This window comes from Cupressus sempervirens, chromosome 3, assembly GCF_028749045.1.
Source record: "Cupressus sempervirens isolate cs-2001-9-10 chromosome 3, ASM2874904v1, whole genome shotgun sequence".
NCBI lineage: Eukaryota > Viridiplantae > Streptophyta > Pinopsida > Cupressales > Cupressaceae > Cupressus > Cupressus sempervirens.
Window position 1 is genome coordinate 522,062,735 of NC_143120.1, and position 11,661 is coordinate 522,074,395.

Consider the following 11,661-nt stretch of genomic DNA (forward strand, 5'->3'; position numbering starts at 1 on the left):
CTTATCATATGTCCATCAAGATGACTCCTTTCATGGCACTCTATGGTTATGAAGCACCTAGCTTCATGGATTTAGTTTTGGGGGACAGTAGAGTGCCCAAAGCCAAAAACTTATTGCAGGATAGTCAGGACATCTTGAAAGTGCTCAAAGAGAATATACAACAGGCCCAAAATCAACAGAAATTGTATGTTGATCAGCACCGAATAGAGCGCAGTTTCGAGGTAGGGGATATGGTTTACTTGAGGCTACAACCATATAGACAGTCATCGCTCAAGAAGAGCGGAGCTGAAAAGTTGAAACCTAGATTTTATGGTCCCTACAGGGTGATTCGCAAAGTGGGCAAAGTCGCCTATGAGCTTGAGCTTCCAGAGGGCAATCGAGTGCACAATGTGTTTCATGTGTCTAGGCTTAAGAAAGCCATTGGTCAGAGTGTAGTGCCTTCTGCAGATTTACCCCCTTTGGATGAGGAGGGGAAGCTTGTGTTAGTACCTGAGGCTATTCTGGATACCAGAGAGAGGAAGCTTAGAAATAGGATAGTGAAAGAGTATTTGGTCAGATGGAAAGATCTGTCGGAGGAAGATTCTACATGGGAAAGTGAGCAGGTTATTCAGCAAGTTGGACTGAGATTGCTTGAGGACAAGCAATTTCAAGGGGGGCGGACTGTAATGTCCCTATTTTAGCAGTTGACCAAGTGTGTGTGTGTTAGCCTTGTTCTACATGGTCCCGAGGGCTAACAAAGGGTTTAATGGGATCTTGGAGTGTTTTGGCCTAGTCATTTCCAGTTTGGGCCAAAACGAAGTTGATTTACTCAGTTTCAGGCATACTTACTATTTTTAGTAAGTCGGCAGGACACAGTGCAGGTCAATTTTGGTGATTGGATTCGATACTCCTCGGTGAGAGCTTTCCGATGAGCTATCACTCGCATTATTCAGAGTCCGATTGCTAATACATTTTAATGCCTGAAGTTTTATTAAAGTAACATCTAATTTAATTGTAAAATATTAAAGTGTTACTTTAATATTTATTTTATGGTGATGTGTACCCAAGGGAGACATAAGGGGTATTTTAATATATGTTTTATATTACACATCTTTATCCCACATTGCCCATATGAGTTGAGCGGACCCGTGGGAATAGAATAAAAGGAAGCATTTGTAGCTTCATTAAACAGGTTGAATATGAGAAGAAATTGGTGTGTGAGTTGCAGCTTTGTTCTTGGCATTTGAGGACGTCTATCCTCTCTTGTAACATTCTAGACGTCATTCCCTTGGGGTTTGGCCTTTGGAATTCTTTCTTATTGGCTTCATTATCAGGCAGTTTAGTTGCATTTTCGGCTACAGGCACATTTGATATTTTGCTCATATCTTCTTCACTACTTGTCTGACGCTTATGCCGCTTGGAGGGAATGGTATTATGAAGGTAGTGGACTGATTGGAGGACAAAGTATTATAGCAGCAAGTTCGTAAGCATGGGCTGGAGTATTATGACAATATTGCTGAAGTAATTAGTGAGTTGATAAATCTGCCATGTATTTGGTTTTATGAATTCTGAAAATAACATTTTATTAGCAGCAGTTCATTTCCACTTTGCATATTATTGTAGTTTCTTTCTTGTTTATGTTGTATGATACCAATTCCATGCACGAATCACAACAAACAAATAAACGTTTGATTTCCAGAGTTATAAGGGGTTTTAAGAAGTTGAATGCAAACTGTTTGACATAATTCCTTTCAAAAATTTGGTTTAGTTTTTTGTGACATCCAAGGGTGTCCATTACAAAAGAATAGTCGAGCAACAAGTTTTGAAAGGACCCGAAACCTAATACAAAACCAAGCCTCAAGATTTACATTTTGGTCCCATCTTTTGAGAATGTAAAGACATATCAAATGAAAGATTGGTAGGCTTGAATTTTTTTCCTTTTACTCTTATCCATCCATCCTCCACCTTCCCAACAGCCTTTTGCCACTCAAGGTCATCATCTCCACAACCAACCCCCAACACCCTCATAGCAGGAGAAGAAACAACATCACCACACAATTTTTGGACCACACTGTCTTGAGACAAAGCTGTAAGAGAGGAAACAAATGAATCAACAGTTATAGTAGCAAAAAAAGGGACTACTGCAACATTCTTGGTCACTGCCATAGGGACATCATGTGAAACATCAGAGACATCAATAGAATCCTTCACCAAAGAAATATCTTCTTGAGAAGGGCCTTCCAAACCATCCCCAACAGTGGAAACTTTCTAAACCATACAGTGATCATCTCAAACCCCCAACCACAAAGAAGGTGATTTCCTCAATCTAACCTTTTCACAGGAGCATCATGCAGCGAGATGGTCGATCTTATGGCATTTCTTGCATCTAAAGGGAATACCCTTGTAATCAAGAAGTTGAATCCAAGAGCTTTTTGGAGAGGTCAACTTAATCATTTCAAGGAGCCCCTTGGAGATGTTAATCTCCATAGGAATGTGAGCATATGTCGTCTGATACACATTGAAAGATGTGGCATCAACTAGAAAGAAGTCCCCAAGGGCCTCCACAACAGCCTCCAGGACTAAATCCAAGCATAAGTGAAGGGGAAGATTCGGCAACCTTACCCAAAGAGGAATCTTATTAAAGGATTTAGTCGACGGGTCAAAATCCTTATACCAAGGTTTAGCCATCAAGGGAAACCTCTCCTCCTAGGAGAAACCATGACAGAGATGGCATTTCTATCTTCAATGGTAGCAAATTTCACAATAAAAAACCCCCTTGACAAGGTAAATCTGAACTAAATCTAAAATGATGGGCTCCCAATATTTGGATATCCAAGCATGTAGATCTGACATAGAGGGCCAAAATCCCCTAAAACAAAAAATAGCAACTACAGAATAGAAATCCTCCACATATGTGGAGATCTCATCAACTATTTCAAACTCTAGATGAATTAGAATCGGGTTACATACAACAATAGGCACAGTAGCTTAGAGCCCCAACTTAATAGTTTGACCCCCAATACCTGCCTCATAGGCAGCCACATCAGCATATGAGATAGTCGATCTTCCCACAGCATCTCGAGGCAAAGCAGCATGAGCCTCCCCAATAGGAGCCATAGGAGCAGAAGCCACACCTCTATTTGTTGCAAAGGGATCGCCCACTACCTTGGCCTAAGAACGAACAACCCTAATGTTTGCCAGAGATGAATAGGCTAGAGAAGCCATGGGTTCAAACCCTGCAAGAGCATCATGGGTAGAGATAGGAGCGAGAGCGGGAGACATCGCTAGATCAAGCAAAAATATGAATTGTTAACTCTTTTTGTAAATATTATGTTATTTAAATTGAAAATTATTAATAATCTAATTTGTTCACATAAGACTATATTTTTAAAAATAATTTTATTATCGAGCACCTATCAGCTTATCATTACATTAGACTTCTAAAGTCAATTTTTAAAAAATATAGTTTAAGTGATAATTAATTTTATTATAATAAGAAAATAAATTGATAAATAAGAGATATTTTTATAGCAAGTTAAATGGTAACATTGTTATTATAATTTAATTATGTAATTTTTGAGTAAAATTGATTGCCTCATGTTTCATGAGTAGCAATCCACAATAATTCACTTTTAATTTAATTAATATATTAAGACAATGATCAAATTGAGTGCATATTTTCTATTGTATATATCCTTTCATGCATAAACAAGTGTCCATTTCACATTAGAAGAAGAATGTGCCAAGACTCTACATTTTAAGCTACAAATTGGATAATATAAGTTGTACATTATAAATTGCTTTATTACCATGTCTATTTATTCTAAATATTAGCATAAATATTTTTATATACTTTTTTCATTTCTTCCAATAATGTCACAACCATTCAATTCTTTTATACTCTAGTTACACTAATTTATTAAAATAGACTTATATAATTTTACCTAATTTCATTAGGAGATAAAAGTTAGCACAAAAATATTGCATTAAATTAATAAGTTTGTATCATTTAAATTTGTCCAATCAACACTAATAACTTAAATTTGTCCAATCAAAGCTAATAAAATTCTAAATTAAATGATTTCTATTGAATTTTATTTTTTAATTCTTATTTTATCTAAAATAAATCAATCATCTAACATATATATATATATATATATATATATATATATATATATATATATATATATATATTCGACATATTTCTCAAACCAACATTTTTTAATAAAAAATATACATTATTCTATAAAATATTTTTTTATTATAGATAATTGTCCTACAAAATGTTACAGTTCAATTTAATTTAAAATATAAAAATAATAATAATAAGTCTTAAGAATATAAAAAGTTAAATCTGAAATTTAATGACAAAAGCAAATTTGTTGTTTCTTGAATCTAAGGAATATATTTCGTTCAATTAAAGTTGAGACTATCAGCACTATAGTAGAAAAATGTTAACCTTTATAATTTTAAAAATATTACAAAAAATACTTCAAATAAAGAAATTACAAATAAATAATTAGACTTGCAAATAATGAAAAATGATAATAATAATAAATATTGAAAAAATATATTTCTAAAAGCCCTTCGAAAAATATTGTACAAATCTTTCATATAATTATAATACTTCAAACAATACTATATTTTTAAAACATCTAATAAATTTTGAGGAACAATGATATGTTCATTTTTTTTTTATTAGGAGGAGGAAGAGATGGAGAAGAGGGAGACGAAGAAAAGGGGGAAGAGGATGAGGATGTTATGAAAGTGGAAGAATTGACCAAAAATATAAACTTACATCACAAATTAGATGCAAAGAAATAGTAAGCTAAATAGCGAAGAACAATAACACAACCAACAATACACATATGGTAAAACCTTGACAATATATCAAGGAAACATCCACATGGAAAGTATTGGTAATCTTATTGCTTAGTGGAAAATCAATTACATCTACAACTTCATAGTAGCTACTGTGATATTTCTCTTGAAAATATCATTATGTGCTTTCATAGAGAAGAAAGATATACAACATCTTGAAGATAAGAAAAATCTCTAAACATATAATAAAACTTGATTTATTCCTTCAAAAAATATAGAAGTTTCCTTTTGAAAATAAAAAGAACTCTTTTTCTAAAATAGAGAAAGGTTGTTTTCACAATCTTGTTTTTTCCACTTTTCCTCCGTGTTGTCATTATCTAACAATCTCCACCTTGACAATAATTTACCTAAGACTTTCCCAAGCTCATGTATCACCCCTTTTACAAACCAAGAGAAGTCACACTCCACTTCAACTTCTCTACCAACATTGGTTTAGTAAACATATTTGCACAATTCTTATGTGTATGAACTTTTTCAAGAGATGCTCTGCCTTCTTCAATAACCTATCTTACAAAATGGTACTTAATCTCAATATACTTAGTTTTACTGTGATAAGCTAGATTTTTTAGCCAAATGGATAACACTTTGACTGTCATAGAATATAATCACATTAACTTGCATTTTTCTAAACTCACCCAAAAAATCCTTCATCAAATTTCCTCTTTACATGCATGTGAGACAACCATATAGTATTCATCAGTTGTAGATTGAGCAACTGTTGCTTGGAGTTTTGACATCCAACTAATTGCTCCACCTGCAAGAGTAAAGACATAACCTAGTGTAGATCTCCTTTTGTCCAAATCACCTGCAAAATCAAAATCAACATAACCACACACTGAATCTCTATAAACGTTATAGGTGAAACAATAATTAATTGTGCCTCTAAAATACCAAAGCACCCATTTCATTGTTTTCCAATGTTCTTTACCTGGGTTTTTCATGTATCTACTAACAACACCCACTATATGTGTTTGTGATATGGAGCCTAATCAAACTTAGAGGTTTATTCGGCATGGTTTCCCTCCAAATTATTTTTGCAAGCTCTACACTTCTTGTCGTAGTTTAGAGTGGGGTTGAAAGGCAAGACCCCCGCAGGGGTTTTTAGGGGCAACACCCTCGAAGCCAAAAATGACCTTATATTGTAAAAGGTGTCGGCTACTATTTTTCTATTATTCAAGACCTAATTTTGTAAGTGGAAAAAAGATTGTATAAGAAGGATTAGGGTTAGGGATTTTCATAATGTGTGATGCAAAAATTGGTTCTTGCAGTAGTATTGAGTTGTAAGGGATTACGGATTGTAATTAGGTTATAATCACTGGATCATAATAATATTGGACTTGTTGTTGGTGGACGTAGCCTAGGGATTGGGTGAACCACGTTAAATCTTGGTGTCTTGTGTTCTCTTATGTGTGATCTACTATTTTCTAATATTGGTTATATTGCATGTCCATGTTATTTATGTCTGAGTTTAATCCTAAAAAGTGGTATTAGAGCTATACAGTTGTCATTTTTTTTTAGCCAAATGGTTGTCATTTTTTTTTAGCCAAACCATCGTCATTTTTTTTTGTTTAGCAATTCTCTATAGGAAGGTCTCATGATTGAGTGGGAGCTATGGCAAACAAGGGTAAGCTAAAGGTGGAGAATTTTAACTTGCAGAACTTTCAGTTATGGAAGATGTGAATGGAAGACTATCTTTATCAGAAGGATTGATGGAAGCTATTGGAAGCAAAATCCAAGAAACAAGGAACTATGTCAGATGAGGACTGAGAGATTTTAGATAAAAAGGCATTGAGAGATTATGTAGTGTTGGACGATACTCCAAAAGCTGATGTTCCAACAATTCCTCATGATGTGCAACAACCGTAACAACAAATACCACACACTCCAATGAATGATAGACAGTCAACAAGGCTAAGTAGACCTCCATAAAGATTTTCTCCTTCCTTGTATTCTATTTTACTTACTGATGCTAGTGAACCTGAATGTTATGATGAAGCTGTACAGGTGGATACTAAGCTTCAGTGGGAGTCTGCAATGAAAGATGAAATGAACTCTTTTCTGAAAAATAAGACATGGGATTAATGCAAGTTGCTTGCGGGTAAAAAGGCTTTGTAGAATAAATGGGTTTACAAGTTAAAAGAAGAGGATGGAGGTAAGAAATGATTTAAATACAAGTTAGTTGTTAAACAATTTGGATAGAAAGAAGGAATTGATTTTGATGAGATATTCTCTCATTTTGTTAAAATGACTTCCATTCATACTGTTTTAAGTAGTGTGGCTACTGAAGATTTGCATTTAGAGCAGCTTGATGTTAAAATAGCCTTCCTTCATAGTGATTTGGATGAAGATATATATATGGCATAGCCACAGGGATTTGAAGTCAAAGGTAAGGAGAACTTAGTGTGTATATTGAAGAAAAGTTTATATGGCTTGAAACAAGCACCTCGGCAATAGTATCTAAAATTTGACAGGTTTATGCATGAGCATGGATATAGCAAGTGTCATCAGATCATTGTGTTTATTTTAAGAGGTTGGATGATGATAGCTACATTATTTTATGTTTATATGTTGATGATATGCTTGTAGCTAGGTCTAACATGGATCATATTAAGGGGCTAAAACGCTAGTTAGCACATGCATTTGCTATGAAGATTTGGGGGCAGCAAAAAAAATCCTCAGTATGAAGATTTGAAAAGATAGGAAGAACAAAAAATTGACATTATCTCAGGTTGATTATATTGAGAAGGTGTTGCAATGTTTCTCTATGGAGAATGTTAAAGCTATCAGCACACCTTTACCTGGTCATTTAAAGTTGACTAAGTAGATGTGTCCCAAGACACAAGAAGAGGAGGATAAGATGTCTAAGTACCATATGCTTCAAATATAGAAAGCTTGATGTATGTTATAGTATGTACAAGGCCAGATATTGTACATGCAGTGGGAGTTGTTAGTAGGTATATGAGTCATCCAGGAATTGAGCATTGGAATGTAGTTAAATGGATTTTCAGATATTTGAGACTGCATCCAGTAAGTGTTTACACCTTGGGGGCTCTACTACTGATTTATAGGGATATGTTGATTCAGATTTGGTAGGGGATATTAATACTAGGTGGTGTACTATAGGTTAAATGTATTTATTGTTGGTGGGGCAATAGTGAGCTGGATTTCTCGATTACAATACGTTAATTCTTTATCCACTACAAAGGCAGAGTATGTTGTTGTTACATAAGCAACCAAGGAGATGATATGGCTTCAGTTCTTCATGGAAGAATTGGGACACCCACAAAGGGATAATTATTTGTTCATAGATAGATGAGAGTGTCATTCATCTTGCAAATAATTTAGCTTTGCATTCAAAGAAAAAACACATACAATTGCGGTACTATTTCATTCGGTCAATTTTGGATGATGGATAGTTAAAGCTAGAGAAGATACATACAAATGACAATCTAGCAGATATGTTTACAAAGGTAGTGACAAGGGAGAAGCTCAACTCCTCTTTAGCTTCAATTGGTCTTCTAGACCAAAAAGACTAAAAGAATATAGAGTCCAGGGTGGTTTCATATTCCAATGGGAGCTACAAGGCTAGTAGTGCTATGATTAGTCTCCAAGTGGGTCAAGGCTCTTATTGTGGAGTTTGAATAGTCTCCAAGTGGGAGATTGTTGTGATATGGAGTCTAATCAGACTCAAAGGTTTATTCAGTGCAGTTTCCCTCTAGATTATTTTAGTGAAGTCCTAGCGCAATGCCTCAAGTGTGCTCCCTATCATAGTACAGGGCGAGGTCTAGGGGCAATACACCCGTAGGAGTTTTTAGGGGCAGTACGCTTGAAGCCAAAAATGGCCTTATATCGTAAAAGGCATCGGCTACTATTTTTCTATTATTCTAGCCCTAAATTTTTAAGTAGCAAAAAGATTGTAGACAAAGGATTGGGGTTAGGGATTTTCATAATGTGATGCCAAAATTGGTTCTTGTGACGATATTGACCTATAAGGGATTACAGATTGTAATCATGGTTGTAATCACTAGATCATAATAATATTGGACTTACTATTGGTGGACGTAGCCTAGGGATTGGGTGAACCACGTTAAATCTTGGTGTCTTGTGTTCTCTTATGTGCGATCTACTATTTTTTGATATTGGTTATATTTGCATGTAACTATTATTTATGATTGAGGTTAATCCTAACAATATGTGAAATATTTGGTTTAGTGCATACCATCACATACATTAAACTTCCTAGTACATTTGCATATGGTACACTAGACATGTAATCCTTTTCTTCCTTAGTACTAGGACATAAACTTGAAGAAATCTTAAAATGAGAAGCCAAAGGGATATTAATAGGTTTCACATTTTGCATATTGAATCTAATGAGAATCTTCTCTACATAAGTCGTTCATAATAACCAAAGTTTACCGTGTTCCATGTCTCTATGTATTTCTATACCCAAAATTTGTTTTGATGCTCCTAGATCCTTTATATCAAAATTCCTAGCCAACTGATCTTTTAACTTATTAATTTCATCCATTCTTTTACTTGCTATAAGCATATCATCAACATATAATAAAAAGATAATGAATAAGCCATTTTCTAAATCCTAAAGTAAACGCAATGGTCATACTCACTACTTACAATTTTTTGGCTCACCATGAAGGAATCAAACTTCTTGTACCATTGCTTGGGTGACTGCTTCAGACCATACAATGATTTATTGAGTTTGCAAACAAATTTACTATTCCAATATTTTGATCAAACCCTTCTAGTTGTTCCATATATATATATATCCTCATTCAAATATCCATGTAGAAATATCATTTGAAAATTTAGTTGCTCTAGCTCAAGCTTAAGTAATGCAACTAGTGCTGATACAATCTAGATAAAAATAAGCTTAACAAGTGGTAAAAAAACCTCATGAAAATCAATACCTTCTTTTTGAGAATATCCTTTTGCTACCAGCCTTTCCTTGTCCCTTTAAATTTATCATCAATGTCCTTCTTTAGTTTGTAGACCCACTTGCAGCCAACAATCTTCCTACCCTTTGGAAGTTCTATCGAGTCCCATGTCTTATTCTTCTCTAAAGCATACATTTCTTCTTTCATTACTATTTTCCATTTAGCATTACTAATTGTTTCCTCATAACAACTTGATTCCCCATCGTTAGAAATCAAAGCAACAAATGAAATGAAATTAGCATACCTTTTAGGAAGATTCTTGACTCATGTAGGTCTCCTAAGAGATGGTTGTGGTATTTCCACAATTTCCTAGATATATTTGAAATCAACACCTTCTTCTTCAGAAATATTTTCTTACTCATTTTCTTCTTTAGAAGGATGAGTTTCCAACTAAACTTGTTGATAGTGTGGTACTTGTTCCTATTCCTAATCATTTTTTTAAGTCTGATTTTCTTAGAGAGAATCCATCAAATACTACATCTTCGTTAATGATGAGTTTGTGGGTAGTAGGATCCCACAATCTATATCCCTTAACTCTATCAGCATAGCCAACAAGGGAGTATTTCTTAGATTTGGTGTCTAACTTAGAATGTTGATTCTTAGAAATAAGAGCATAAGCATCACAACCAAATATTTTCAGATTTGAGAAATCACACAAACAACCTATCCATACCTCTTTAGGAATCTTGCAACCTATTGCAACTGATAGTGATTGATTTACTAGATACCATGTTGTATTAATTGCTTCTTTCCACAACTCTAGCTACAGTTTGGCATTACTGAGCATACGTCTTGCTCTTTCTAGAAGAGATTCATGCATTCAACAACACCATTTTGCTTTGGAGCACAAATTGTGGTTTATGCCTTATGATCCTAGCTTCCTTGCAATAATTCTCAAACTCTAAAGATGTGAACTTGCCTCCATTATCTATTCACAAAAACTTGATTGATTTGCATGTACTCTTTTCATATAAAACTCTAAATTTTTTTAATACACCAAACACATCAGTTTTACTTTTAATAAAAAAAACTCATACCTTTCTAGAGTAATCATCTATAAATGTCACAACTATGACACTCCTCCAAAAAAAACTACAAGGGATGGACACCAAACATCTGAATGGATATAGTCTAGAATACCTTTGCTTGTATGACTACCAAATTTAAAATTATATCTACATTTCTTTCCAAAGACACAAATCTTGCAAAAAAATTAAGTTTGGAATCAACTTATGATTTAGTAGTACCTTAGCCCTTTCTTGCTCATATGACCAAATTGTTGATGCCATAAACAAGTAGATTCATTGATTTCCTTAGATACCACTATCGCATGACTTACATATGTACTTCCTTCCATACTGTAAAGGTTTTCGAATTTTGTAGTCTTCAATACCACTAAAATCCCCTTGGACACTTTATGAACTCCATCTTGACAAGAGAATTTATAACCACTAGAATCTAGAACACAAGGAATTTTTTTTAAAAATCAGTTTTGGTGCATGTCTTACCCCATGTTAATGTCTTTACAACACCATCAAACATCTTGATTCTAATACTCTCAATCCCAACAATCTTACAAGAAGCATTTTCTCTCATTAAAACAACACCTCCATCAATAGGCTAGTAAGAAGAAAACAATGCCTCATGAAATCCTTGTTGCACTAAAAAATCACGTGTCTTGAGCTTCCATAGCTAAAAGTTATTTTTTCCATTAAAATTCTCCACCTTGGATCTTGCATTTGAAACCTTTGTCATTTGATAGTGCAAAAACTCAACATAAAATCCTAACATAAGTACTACAAAATAGAAATTGCTCATACCACTTGTTATGAAAGTGAGTGCATTA